General features: G+C 45.5%; 1 protein-coding gene across 6 annotated transcripts in view; it reads left to right on the top strand.

The window, feature by feature from the left end:
- Window positions 1-14,564, top strand: part of TRAK1 (trafficking kinesin protein 1) — a 181,810-nt gene that overhangs the window by 78,572 nt on the left and 88,674 nt on the right. The window lies entirely within an intron of this gene.

Raw genomic sequence — 14,564 nt, 5'->3', positions numbered from 1 at the left:
TTAGAGAGGGTAACTATAAGTACCGGGTTTTTGGAAAACAGAAAGCAATTGTAAGTGTAAAAAGTTAAAAATTTCATAACAGGAGAGATTGCACCTGAACCTACAAATTAGAGCGACAAGAGTTAAGAGGTAAAGAGGGAGATTGGTGAGATAAAGTATAATCTACTTTATTTTTGTTATGGAGAATCAGAAAATATAGCTTTACCTCCAAATGGCTTAAAGGTAACTACCCATATCAGTAAGGATTGGGTTTGGCTGCACAGAACAGCGGCTTCACCTGGTAGGATTTATTTAGTGATGGTAGCTCTCCAGGAATGTTTGTGTTATTATTACTGTTGTTTGTTATCATTGTAAAAAGTACAGCTGGATCCCTACATAACTTTCACACCCAGTAAAATCCAGATCACTCGAAGATAGAATGTCAAGAATGAAGCCATAAAAGTGGAAGAAGTAAATTATTACTGGACATTTTAATAATCTTGAGGCTGGCAGCGCCATGCTAAAGCCTGATACTATAAAAGAATGATGGATCACTTTGACTATTTAAAAATTAAGCCTTACACAGGGATTCTTGCTGTAAGACGATGTGCCTGTTCCTGAAAAGCTTGCATGTTCTGCAAAATTGTTGGCCAGAAATAACAGGAATTATTTGGCGACTTTGTAACCAGAACATTAAAAACATTAACCAGAACATTGTGCTACAAAGCACAAACTGTACGGTGGGAGATAAGTTGAGGTGGGAGATAAGTTGAGGCGGACCAAAGGCTAGGAGGCATGCAGGAGGGGGAGGGTCTGGGGCCTTCCGCTCCCATGAAGGGGGGCACAGGAGGAGATGCAGCCTCTGCAAGCAGAGAGCCATGCAAGGCTGCGACACACCTTCTTAGGAATAGAGCTCTACTTGTAGCACATATTTTAAATCTCTTTAAGGGATCCCTGGGTGGCGCAGCGGTTTGGCACCTGCCTTTGGCCCAGGGCGCAATCCTGGAGACCCTGGATCGAGTCCCACATCAGGCTCCCGGTGCATGGAGCCTGCTTCTCCCTCTGCCTATGTCTCTGCCTCTCTCTCTCTCTCTCTCTGTGACTATCATAAATAAATAAATAATTTAAAAAAAAAAACCTCTTTAAAATAGGGCTGAAAGGGCTCCTGCCTGTGCAATATAAGAGCACTTCCCTACTTACCATCGGCATATGAGCTCCCAGTAGAAAGTCCTGTAGCAGCACATAAGGCTGTGTGGGGAAAGCCAGAAAACACGAGTAGGCTTGCAAGACCAGGGACAAGCTGGGAGGTGGGTGGGGCATGGGAACAATTGCATTATATTTGATTGACAAAGGGTTAATATAAAGTTCCTCTGTGTATATTGGCAGTAAAGAAGAGATAAGCAAGAAAAAATATTTATGAGCATCCTGTAAAAGAACTATTAATGGCCAATATGTCCATGAAAAGATGTTGAGTATTATTAAGAAATAAATGCTACTGGCCAGCATGTACATGAAAAGGTGTTCAGCATCACCAGTCTGGAGGGAAATGCAAACCCAAACCACAACGAGAGATCAACTCACAGCTGTTAGAACGGCCAGTATGGGAAAGAAGAAACAGCTGGTGTTGGTTAGGATGTGGCAAAAAGGGATCCCTTGTGCGCTGTTGATGGGAATGTAGATTGGTGCAGCCACTAAAGAAAGGATATTTATTTCAGTGTTCTTTAACTGCACAGATATGAAATGTTTATGGGTAAGGAATTACATAACTGTGAATTGTGTTATATGCTGAAAGTGGAATCCTACTCAGCCCTGAAAAAGGAGGTGGATCAGAATTTATTGCCTTGGAGAGATGCTAGTGATAAATTGATAACATCGCCAGTGAATTTTCTAAGGCATGTGGAGGGGGTAGAAATAAAATCACAGGAAATAGAAAAGAGATTTTTCAGAGTGTTTTGGAATTAATAACTGTGTCCGGTGCTTTTGGACGTTTTTCTTTCTTCTCCTTTTAAATCTCTGGCAAACTCACTTGTGAAATTCTCATCGATCATCAAGTACTGGTACCTCTGCCTTCAGAGTGTTTCCTGAATCTAGCCACTTCTACCTGCCTGTGTCATTCTCGCCTGGACTGTAGCATCCTGGCTTAGCCCCAACTGGGAGTCCCTTCAATCTGTCCACACAGCAGCCAGAGAGACCTGTTTAATACTTGAGTCAGATCATGGCACTCTTGTCACAGTAAGGTCAGACCTCCTGCCATGGACTAAAGGTTCTGGGAGCTATGGACTGTCTCCCCTCACCTGCATTGCTCTACCTCCCCTGGCTCCAGCCACACTGGATGCCGCTGGCCTTTTTATTTATTTATTTTTTTTATTTTATTCTTCCCTGTGTTAGAATACTGTACCCCTAGATCTTCATTCCAGTTTCTGCTCCAGTGACCTTTCCCTAGAAATGAACAAATAATTGATATTTGTGGCTTTATAATATTCCATCGGGGATCCCTGATGGAATAGGGAACAGCGGTTTAGCATCTGCCTTTGGCCCAGGATCCTGGAGTGCTGGGATTGAGTCCTGCATTGCTCTCCCTGCATGGAGCCTGGTTCTCCCTCTGCCTGTGTCTCTGCCTGTCTCTCTCTCTGTGTCTTTCATAAATAAATAAATAAACAAATAAAATCTTTTACAAAAAATTCCATTAAGTTGGTATGATTTACGTAAATACTGCCCTTTTGCTAGACATGAAGGTTGTATTTGGCAATGCAATGAATATCTTTTTTAATTTTTAAAATTAAGAATTTTAAAATTCAAATATAAATAACTTATAGCATTAGTTTCAGGTGTACAATATAATGAGCCAACAGTTCTTTACATTCCTCACTGCTCATTGAGATCAATGTACTTTTAATCTGCTTTATCTATTTCATCCCCCACCCACCTCTCCTGTGGCAACCCAGTTTATTCTCTGAATTTAAGAGTCTGTTTTTTGTTTATTTTTTTTGCAGTGAACATCTTTTAAAAAGTGTGTTGAAGATGGAACTGTTAATATATAGGAAATGTGCAGAAATAATTTACAGGTATTATGACCCCATTTGTATTTGATGAGCTTTTGTCGTTTTAACTTCGGATCTCCTAAGTAGTTGGCCCAAGTTAGGGTGATAATTGTTCAGGCAAGGACAATTTTTAACAGCTTTGTCGAGGTATAATTTACATAACCATATAATTCCCCCATTGTAAGTATGCAATTTGGAGATATTTTGAGTAGATTTAGAGTTGTACTACTGCCAGAGTAGCTGTACCATTTCCCATTCCCGCCTGCAGTGTATAAGGGTTCTAGTTGCTTCACATCCCCTCTAACTCAATCCACTGTGTGTCTTTTCTGTTATAGACATTTTAATGAGTGTGTAGTGGTATCGCGTTGAGGTTTATCATCAGGGACACTTTTGTTATTTGGGTTTTTTTTTAATTTGTTAAAATGTATGTAACATTTCCCACTTATCCATTTTTAAAGTGTGTTATTCAGTGGCATTTGGTGCATTCAAATGTGTGTAAGCACCATCTATTTCTGGAACATTTCATCTCCCCCAAAGGGAGCTTCCTACCTGTTAGTGCTCACTCCTGTTCTTCCCTCCTCTTACCCTCTGGCAACTACTGATCTGCTTTCTATCTCTATGGCTTTATGTGTTCTGGATATTTCATATAAATGGAACCATATCATATGTAGTCTTTTGTGAGTGGCTTCTTTCACTTAGCATGATGTTTTGTAGCAGGTATCCTTTTTATGGACAAATAACATTCCGTTGTATCGATGTACTACATTTTCTCTGTCAGTTCATTGGTTGGTCAACATTGGGTTGTTTCCACCTTTTGGCTACTGGGAAGAGGGTAGCTGTGGACAAGATTTTGTGTGAATACCCACTTTTAGTGCTTTTGGGTATAACCCCGGAGTGGAATTGCAGGGTCAGATCATGATTCTGTGTTTAACTTACTCAACAACTGCCACACTGTTTTCTAGAAGGGGCACCCTCAAGTATGATAGAGAGTGATACTAATACTAATACACAGGAACAGCAGGCATGAACTGGGGCTGTCTTGGGCAAGCCAAGACAAATGGGCACCCTTGCTCAACCTACCCCTCCACCTGCTCCCTTCCCTTCCCTTCTGGCGTCAGCTACCATCCAGATGGTATGCTTGGTTCTTTTGTATGTTCTTCAACATCTGGTCCACGTGTATCGTTTCTTGCCCCTGAGGTGCTGAGGTCCCCAGGTCCCCAGTCTGAGAGAGAAAAGGAAATCCCTAATGCTGTGACTGTCGTTTATTTCTTAAAAAAAAAAAAAAAAAGTGATAAAACATACATAACATAAAACTTATCATTTTAGCTATTTTAAGGGTATAGTTACCTCTCCAGTGTTGAGCAAGTACTGCCTTCATCCTTTCCTAGAACTTTGTCATTTTCCCCAGCTGAAACTCTGTACCCTCTAAACACCAACCGCCCATCCCCCCCCATCCCTCAGCCTAGGTCACCACCATTCTGCTCTCTATCCCCATGAATTTGCTACTCTAGGTACCTCACATAAGAGGAAGCATTCAGTGCTCGCCCTCTTAGCTGTGACTTATTTCGTATAATGTCTTACAATGTCTTACTTTGTATAATGTCTTCAAGGTTCATCCATGTTGTAACATGTGCCAGAATATTCTTCCTATTTAAGGCTGAATGATATGCTGCTGTGTGTATAGACTGCATTTCGATGTTCATTCATTTATCCATGACCGCTTGGGTTGCTTCTGCCTTTTTAGCTGTTGTGAATAGTGCTGCTATGAACATGGATGTACAAGTATCTGTTCAAGTCGCTGCAGTCACTTCTGGATATATACCCAGATTTGAAATTGTTGTATCATAAGGTAGTTCTGTGTTTAACTCTTTTGAGGAAACTGGTTATGCATGTTTTTATCAGATGCACTGTAAACATGATTATATATTTTGCGCTTTAGATTTTTTTTGGATTCCTTTCTTAGTTTTAATCCTATATGTGAGAGTACTGGTTTGAGGGTCATGACACATTTTTTGGTTCTCTCAACATGCTGTCAAGCTGTTTACTGCCAGTGTTGTTCCAATTTATACCAGCTCCATCTGTTTAAACACTAATTCAGCTGTGAGCACTTTAATTGCAATCATCACATTGACCCTGGCTATTTTCTTTCTTTCTTTCTTTCTTTTTTTTTTTTTTTAAAGATTTTATTTATTCATAAGAATACACAGAGAGAGGAGAGAGAGACAGAGACACAGGCACAGGGAGAAGCAGGCTCCATGCAGGAAGCCCGATTTGGGACTCGATCCCGGGTCTCCAGGATCATGGTCTGGGCCAAAGGCGGCGCTAAACCGCTGAGCCACCTGGGCTGCCCTCCTGGCTATTTTCATGTAAAATTATCCTCCCCCCCTGGTAATTTAACAATTATAAAATATACACTTTTAAGAGAAATTATCAAGGAAATTAGAAGACCAAAGTAATTTTTAAAAATATTTTATTTATTTATTTATGAGAGACACAGAGGCAGAGACATAGGCAGAGGGAGAAGCAGAAGCAGGATCCTCGCAGGGAGCCCTATGTGGGACTCATTGCCGAGACCCTGGATCACACCCTGAGCCTAAGGCAGATGCTGAACCACTGAGCCACTCAGGCATCCCAAGACCAAAGTATTTTTTGGGTTTATCACATGATAAAACATCCCGATGGGTTGTAATGCTCCCTATTTTCTGTGCAGGTTTAGCTTTGGACTGAATTTATGCACATTAATTTTGCCTTTTAAAATAAATTTCCATAGAGTTCAAGCTGTATGTCTCAGTATTAGAATCAATTCGACCTGTAATGTAGTATCATCTGCTTTTGTAGATTTTTTTTTTTTTTTAGATTTTATTTATTTATTTGAGAAAGAGAGAATGTTCGCACATGAGAGAGCAAGCAGGAGCACAGGAGCAGAGGGAGGGGTAGAGGGAGAGGGAAAGCAGGCTCCCCACTGAGCAGGGAGCCCTATGTGGATCCTGGGTTCATGAGCTGAGCTGGGCCAAAGGCTGATGCCCAACCGAGTCACCCAGGCATCCCTGTAGATTTCTATACAAAGCCCATCAGAGGTCCTATTTCTGAAAAACTGGATTTGGTTCTGCCATTTTAGGAGGCTCCCCAGCAGGATCCGCCTCCTTTGCTTTGCCCTGCCACCTCTTGCCCTCTCTTCTTGCACAACAAAGAATCTTTGCACAACAAAGGTCAGTTGCACAAGATTGCCTTGGGTCCTGTCCTGTTGGAGCTCCTGCTTGTGAACTGGCCCTCTTTCAGATCGGCAGTCTCTGCTGCAGTGCTCCTGGCTGGTAGGTGTCCTCTAAGCTGGTGTTCACGTGTGATTACGTGGTAACTCAGAACCTGACACCCAGTGTATGTGGAATCTACCTCGTGTAATTGTTTATCCTTTTTTTTTTTTAGAAAGAGGTGCTTCTGCTGGCAGTTAGGGTCACAGCCATTGCTGAGAACTCCCCAGTGTAGGTTTTTCTTTCTGTAGTTGGCCTTTTCTTTACGTTCCCGTATGGGTTTCTCTGTGTGGCCTTGCCTCTCCTGTAGACCCATTTGCGCTGCTGCCAGCAAGGGAGCTGGCCCTCAGTGGGGGAGAAGCAGGAGAGGAGGGGAAGGAGGACTCGTGTTTGTGCCTTCCAGGGCTGGAGTGTGAGCCACTGTGCTTCAGGGAGACAGCAGGGCCTCATCTCTGGACCCCCTACAGCTTAGCCATGAGACCTCCTTGCTGCCCTGAACTTCGTAGGCCTTTCCCCTGTGTAAGGAGAATGAGAGGACAAGGATGTGCCCGCAGGGGGCCCACACTAGTTCTCATGGGGAGTCTGAGAATGGTCTTGTGTGCAAGTAGGGACAGGGTGGAGGTGTGGGCCGGATGGAGCCTGCAGAGAGACCTCCTTGCCCTTGCATACTGTTTGAATGTTGAGCCACATGCCTTACTTAACTGATTTTGTTTTTAAAGAAAGCAGGTTCAGTTAGTCAAGACCACGAGGGGCTAAGTGTCAACTCTCAAATGTTGGTGTGCAAAAACCCCTTGTAGGGCTTGACTTAGAAGTCAGTTCCTGGATTGTACCACATAGATCCTGGTACAGGAAGTCTAGAGTGGAGCCTTGGGGGTCATCTAAAGGTCCCTCATAGAGAAGCCTGCCTGTTGGCAACATCACCCCCATGTACAATTCATGGGAGATTCCTTCCCTGGAGAGTCCTTGCCAGGACCCACTAGACTGGGAGTGAGCCATGTGTGAATTAGGGTTAGGAGGAAGTAGACTAGGATGTGGGGGGCCAGCACAGCCACTTACTAGCAGACTCACTTGGGCTCCTCACATAATCTGAGACTTTGGTTTCCTTGTTTGTAAAATGTGTTCTTAATTCTCACCCTGCATGGGCTGCTGGTTTGTGAGAATACGAATAGATGAAATTCTGGAATAGGGACACATGCTTTGCATCATTCAGCGCATGTTTATTGAGCACTTACTGTTTACCAGGGAGGGTGCTGCCTAAACAGCGAGGGATAGATCAGCATTCAAGATGGCACTGTCACTTTCTGAGGCGTCTCATGTGTGGGCTATGCACCAGACTTGTGTCTGCGGCTAGTTGCTCAGTAACATTTAGGCACCACCTCAGCCTCTCTGAGGATAGTCTCCCCTTCCATTAGGTGAGGCAGTTGAGCCAGTAATTTTTAGCTCTAGTGGTCCCTTTGAGTTTGTGAAATCATAACTTTTGTCATGTAGAGCATAACTACTGATTTCCCTGAAGATGCTTAGGTAAGGCTCTTAACTGTGTGACCCTATAATAGGAATTTTCTAGAAAGACACCAATTAAAAAGTATCAGGCATGTCTCTGGCACCAGTATGGCCTGTAAATCTTTGCATCTGCACTCTTTTATCTTAATAATTTCAAGAAAAATGAATTATTTACAAGTCTGTACAAGTGGTTTACAAATGGCTGAGTAGGAGAAAGGTCTCATCTTGTGCAGTTTTTAAAACATTGTTGTGGGTTTACTGTCACTGCCGAGCATAATGATGGTAAGAGGCTTACTCCTCTCCAGAACTTCCCCAAGCACAGACCTGGGGTCACACTCCTCAGTTACCACTGATGTGGCCAAGTGGAAACATGGTGGGTAAAGAAATGGAATGGATTAGGGTAGGGGAGGCAAAAATAGAAAATAGATTAGCTTTTAGAATATGGCCAGGTATGTTGAGTTAAGGTTCCTTTACTTTTCCTTTGATCGTCACCTTTACTATAGTCTAGAACATTCTCCCAAGGCCTAGAGTGAGACACGAAGATGGGAAATCCCAGAGCACAAACAGGAGGCACACACACGTTTTAATGTGGCCCTTGGATGTTTACAAAATTCAAAGTGAGTATCTAACATTTAAAGTTCAAGAAATCTCATGTAAAAATGCAGATTCCTGTCCTCTCAGAAGAAATCAGCATGTCTGGCGCCATGAGCACCTCTTGGGTGGAGTAGGATGTGATGTACTCACAGCCCTTGACCTGGCTGCTCAGACATGTTTAGGGCAGGGATAGAACTCTTCTGCAACCTCATGCTTTTGTTCAGTAGATGCAGAAACTGAGTTACAGACGGATGAAGATAGGACCTGCTGGAGTGAAAGGGAGAAGTTGGGGACAGAACCAGGCCTGGGGTCCCCTCCTTCAAACTCTTGGAACAATGCTGCTGCCATAGTTGGGTCCCAGGCACCCTCCAGCAGGTGGCAGTCATGCTGCTGGCTTGCCTCACTCACCGTCTATCTCTTCCCTGACTTGACCCTGTGTTCCCCTGATTTTGCTACGTTCTTCTCATGAAACTCTCCTCTTGGGATCCCTGGGTGGCGCAGCGGTTTGGCGCCTGCCTTTGGCCCAGGGTGCGATCCTGGAGACCCGGGATCGAATCCCACGTCGGGCTCCCGGTGCATGGAGCCTGCTTCTCCCTCTGCCTGTGTCTCTGCGCCTCTCTCTCTCTCTCTCTGTGTGACTATCGTAAATAAATAAAAATTAAAAAAAAAAAAAACCTCTCCTCTTTATCCAGCGCTATTCCCCCTCTCTTTTTGTTCTTTCTTCTTCCCTTGCTGTTGCCCCTGGATTTCCTGGAGACTGGGTGAGTGTGTAGGTTGCTTCTCCCCTGCATCTGTGCAATTCTCTCCTCTCCTGGGCCTAGCCTTCCAGCTTCAGTGCTCCAGGCAGGAGGCCCAGAAACTCCAGTGGAGCCACCCTCCCTCCCTGATCTGGGGGTGGCCACCACTCAGAGCATGTAAGTGCATGGTCCTTGGATACACTGATTTCTTCTGAGAGGTCAAGGATCTGTGTCTTTACATGAGACTCCCTAATTTTAAAATGTCAGGCCTTAATGTAGAGTTTCTCCCTCTGCTATGAAATGTTAAACATTATCTTGGGTGCCTGGCAAATTCCATGAAGCTGGCATGTCACCTGTGTATCAGAGGGGCCTCCTTCGAGCCCCTCTGTGGGAATGAGGATCTAGCCCAAGTCAGATGTGGGGTGGACATAGCTGCACCTATCACCCCAGACCTTCCAGATATCTAGCAGTCTCCAGCACCCTGCCCCACCTCCCAGGCAGCCCTAGATGTAGCCCTCATCCTCAGGTAGGAGGACCCACTCCAAAGCTTATGTCTTGGAGAAAGCCTAGGAGGGATTGGAGTTCTGAACAGGTGAAGAGACCCACTGTGGTTTGCTCCCAAAGTGGTGCCATAAGAATAGGGGGTATTGGATTGAATCTGTGTTTGCTGAGTGACTGAGAGGATAATCACTTCCCCGTGGGACTTGCCTCCATGCTGAATGAAAGCCTAGGGGCAAGCCAGGAGGGGCGCGAAAACACTTGGCACTAGATGGCGCCACCTCCCCTGTGCTGAAGGCTGGGCGTTGGTCCATCCTGGGGACACAGGGCTGACAGACTAGCCCTGCACCCACTGCTCATTTTTCCTTGCCTTTGTCCCCATTATTTATCCAGCACTCAGCTAGCACTTACTGTTTGTTGCCCAGCTGGATGTAAAGGTGGCTAACTCAGTTCTTTCTCCTGAGGGGCTCATAGTTAGTGCAGAAGGGATTGCAGAAAACACTCAACATTGTAGCAAAACACTCAATGTACCATGTACATAGCCACAGGACTGGAGTCCAGGAAAGCTTGAAATACAGGGTGACCTTTAAGTGGTATTTTGTGATGGAGTTTGCTGCGCAGTGAAGGGCTTTCTAGGCAGTGAGGACAGCTGGTATAAAAACCAAGATTTGTGAAAAAGTATCTTTAGCAAATGGTGAGAAGTTGATGTGGCTTAACCAAAGAGGTCTTGGATAAAACAGCAGAGCCTGCACTTGATAAGAGAGGATGTTTTAACAGAGACCGAGATAATAGTGGCTTCCACAAGGTAGACCTTTCTTTCCCTCCTCAAAGTCCCAGGGGAAGGGTAGACTCCATCAGGTAGATGGTCCCAGGCACCCAGGGTTGCTTGGGCGTTGCCTTTACTTGTATGATTTTTTTAAAAAATATTTTTAAAACATTTTTTATTTTTATTTTTTTAAGATTTTATTTACTTATTCATCAGAGACACAGAGAGAGAGAGAGGGGCAGAGTCACAGGCAGAGGGAGGAGCAGGCTCCATGCAGGGAGCCTGATGTGGGACTCGATCCCAGGTCTCCAGGATCATGCCCTGGGCTGAAGGCGGTGCTAAACCGCTGAGCCAGCCGGGCTGCCCTACTTGGGTGATTGAAGATGGTTTCAGCACCAGCTACCTCTCTGTATGTGACAGCTGGAGAAGCCATGGCCTAGAAGCTCTGTTCACATCCTGTTACCCGGACTTGGGGACATAACCTTACTGCAAGGGAAGATGGGAAATGTAGTTTTCGGCCAGGTGGCCCTGTGCCTAGCCACACCTTGGGAATTCCATTACCGAAAGGAAGAAGCAGAAATTGGATATTGGGAAACCTCTGTCCCATCGGCTTCTATCTTAGGAAAGCGTGGGCTGAAACATGAAGCACTTTATAGAGAGCCAGGAGGTTTGTAAAGCAGGGCAGTACCATGTTTTCAAAAAGCATCCTCTTTCCACAGATGGCACCAGTGGCCATGTGGCCAGCAACCACGGGGCTGTTGTAGTAACTCAAGAAGGAGGAGATCTACCCTGACTGCCTGGGTGAGCCTGGCCTTTTGATAGTTTGACAGGCTGGGCATTAGTGGGTTCCCAGCTATGGTTGCTGCACATCTGACTGAAGCCAAGGACCTGTTTGGATCTGAGTTCAATCAGCAGGCTGATGCCCTTTATTTGAGGTTTATCTGAGGACATGTTTTTATAGCTTGTTAATAATGTAAGTTGTGGGGGGTGCACCTGGGTGGCTTAGTTGGTTAAGCATCCAACTCTTGGTTCTGGCTCAGGTCATGAACTCAGGGTCCTGGGATCAAGCCCCTGTCATTAGGTTTTCAGTTCTGCTTCTCTTCTCCCTCCCCTTTGCCCCTCTCGCCATGCTCTCTCTCTCAAATAAAGAAACTTAAAAAAAAAATTGATGTGAGTTGGATCGGTGGAGAAATGACGACTGTCATTATATGTATAATGGGGTCCTTGCTTCCAGGTTGGGCCAAAAGTGCCCTTTTATACCATGAGCTTGAATAAGCTCCAGGAGAGGGGGCAGGGCCTTCTGGGGCCCCTGATCCTTCCTGGTTCTGCAGACAAGTTACTTCACTTCCTGTGCTCTAGAAGAGAAAATCATTCTCCTGCCTCCCTCATTTGTCAGTGTGTTTAACTGCACATCCCTATATGCTTGTGGAGCCATCTTCCTGCTGAGAACAGAACCTTCCTGATTAGAATATTCTGGGGATTCCCCAGTATTTCTTGTGTGCCTGCCTGGGAGACAGGTGGCAGAGGGGAAGGGTATAGATTTCAGACAGACAGTTGAGGCTTCTCAGGCTGCCAAATAATAGCTGCGTGGCCTTGACCAACAAGATATTCAACTGCTCCTGTGAATCTCTGCTTCCTCATCTGCAAAACAGAACAAATATAACCTGTCCCAGGTTGCTCAGAGGGTCAGAGAGTGCCCCGCAGGCTTGGGGCTTGCAACAGTGCAGGCATTCCTGGGGAATTCTTGAAGGTTCTCATGCTATGTTTATCCAACCTCAGGCCTGCGATATGTCTTCTCCGTGAGGCAAATGTGGTGCTCCCCTCCAAAGGAGGACCCCTGGGCCTTTGGTCCTGCAGCCCAGGTCAGGTTGAGGAATGCTCCCTGGGTCTCTGTAATCCTTCCCTATGTTCTGATTCTCTGGGCCTTTCAGGCGGCTGGTAACTTGCTGTGTTCATATGGCTGGTCCCATTATGGCAAAATCAAATACAGTGTTTTCTTTTTAAAAAGGCATTTTGGCTCAGTCTCACCTTTCAATATTTTATCTCACCTGTCATCACATGCTCTGAGCGAAACAATCTCTCTTGGACATAAAGACCCACACTGTAAATAGGTTGCCCTTCAGCCCCGGAAATGTGGAAGGACAGGTCAAGTCTCAGAGTTTGAGCAGCTGCCAACGTGCTCAGAAGTGACATGGTATTCTTAGAAGGGACTTTTGTTTGAGATTGTTGCCTTCCCCACCACCAAAAGCAGTGACACCAGAAGATTCTAGCCTGTTGCGAGGGTGAGTCATGCAGGAATGTGTTGGTCCTCTGCCTGTTCTCCTAGGCATAGGCTGGCAATGCCTTTTGTGGAACCAATCTGTGCTCAGTTAAGAGACGCCTCCAGTTGGGGGTGACCCCACGTCCCCTCAGTCACAAGGCTGCCATTTTATAACCACGAGGCAGCCTTTCAAAATGAGCTTTGTGGAAACTTGTCACTTGATTGTGAGGGGAGAAACCGATTGCTTAATTATGAGCCCATCTTGAGCCTCTTGGGTGGCGTTTTGTTGGTGGTGGGAGGTGAGAAGAAACACAAGACCTCTGTCTTGAGGTTGGGCTGTTGGCTCTGGCCTCCGGGAGGAGGCAACTTCTGTTCCCAGCAGACCTTTGCAAAGTGGCAGAGGGGCTCTGGTCTGCTTTTCAGCTGGCTGAAATGCCAGGAGCGCTCCCAGTGACATTTCCCACACAACGCAGAGAATCCAAGTGTTCAGATGTTATCCCCCCTCCAGTCCCTATCTAAGAAAAATTCTAAATGTCTTCACTTTGTACTTATTTTTCTTCTCTTTCCTTAGTGCTTGCGAAACCACACTGACTTCCTGAATTGAAATGTTCTGCAGTGAAGCTTTGCATATTAAGTTGAGCGAAAAGGGGTTGTGCGGGGGAAGAGGGGTGCAAGAGGGTGTGTGGGGAGCGAGAAGGAGATAAGAGGAGTCTGACAGGTGCATTCAGTGGGGTCTTGCTCAAAGGGAGACACTTGGTCACTGAATGCTCCCTTTACCTGTGATTTGGTATTTTTTTGCCTGCCATGTAGCATAAACCATGAAGGACAGAGGGATTTTGGTAAGTCTCTGGCATAGCTGTTCTGGGCATGGGAGGCTCCGTATTCTACTTGAGTGTGAGCGGCTCTGTAGGCACTGCCTTGCTGCTTGCCTTTGCTTTGGTTCAGGCCAGGAGCAGCAAAGGGACTGATCTTCCCTGCTGTGCTGGCTTTGTTTCTCCAGTGAACTCCTGAACACCTGCCTGGGGCTCTTCCTACCACCTCCCCTTCCTGCTGGCCACACCCTGGGATTCGCTCCCACTGTTTGCACCACTCACTTCCTCCGTGGGTGTTCAGACGGGGCCTCCCTCCTTTGATGCCACCTTCCACGTCCTCAAATGACTCATGACTGTGATCTCTCATCAGCACCTCTTCCTTACTTTACCTTGCCCATGTGTGGTTTCCTGGTTCTTGAGAGGATTTTCTCCTCCTGCCTCTCCCTGCACTTTGGAGAGGGACAGGAGTCCGAATCTCATGCTCTGCTCTCCACCTTGATCCTGGCCCCCGCCTTTGTTTACTACTTCAAGGCAAGGACACTGTGCAATAACCTTCTTAATTGCTCTTACTGCATTCTTCTTTATCTTTCAAGTGATTTTTCTCATTGAAGCCTCATTCCTCGAATGAAAGACCCAGTTAACTCTCTTGCCCAGCCATGAGGACCACAGGTGCTTCGGTTTATTTATGGGTTCCCAAGACCTCCACTGCTCCCACCTGCCATTTACCATCATGAGTCATGAATACTCTCTGTGAACTGGCCCAGTATGGTGACTGATGTCAAAATTAGTGGAGAGATCATCAACATGCATCCATTAGCATTTATTTTACTTCACTGTTCTCAGGGGTAGAGAAATTGTGGAAGACTGGTCTTGTCCTGGGTACATTTGCTGTGGTGTTGTGTTTACAGTTTAATTAAAAGGCCTCTGTTGTAGTGTGCTTTATATGGGTTGATTTACCTTCATAAGCATTATGGGGCATCTTTTGAGCACAGTCTAGGCCAGGACCTATGAGGGGTACGGTGATAGATTGAGAACAACTGCTGATGGAAATTTGCCATCTCACAGGGGAATGTGTTGGATACTAAAATAGAATAGATAGATAGAAGATAGAATGTAACACTGCCAAAAC

The sequence above is a fragment of the Canis lupus genome, chromosome 22 (genome assembly GCF_048164855.1).
Source record: "Canis lupus baileyi chromosome 22, mCanLup2.hap1, whole genome shotgun sequence".
NCBI lineage: Eukaryota > Metazoa > Chordata > Mammalia > Carnivora > Canidae > Canis > Canis lupus.
Note: the sequence above shows the minus strand (reverse complement) of the source record. Positions and strands in the feature narration are given on the sequence as shown.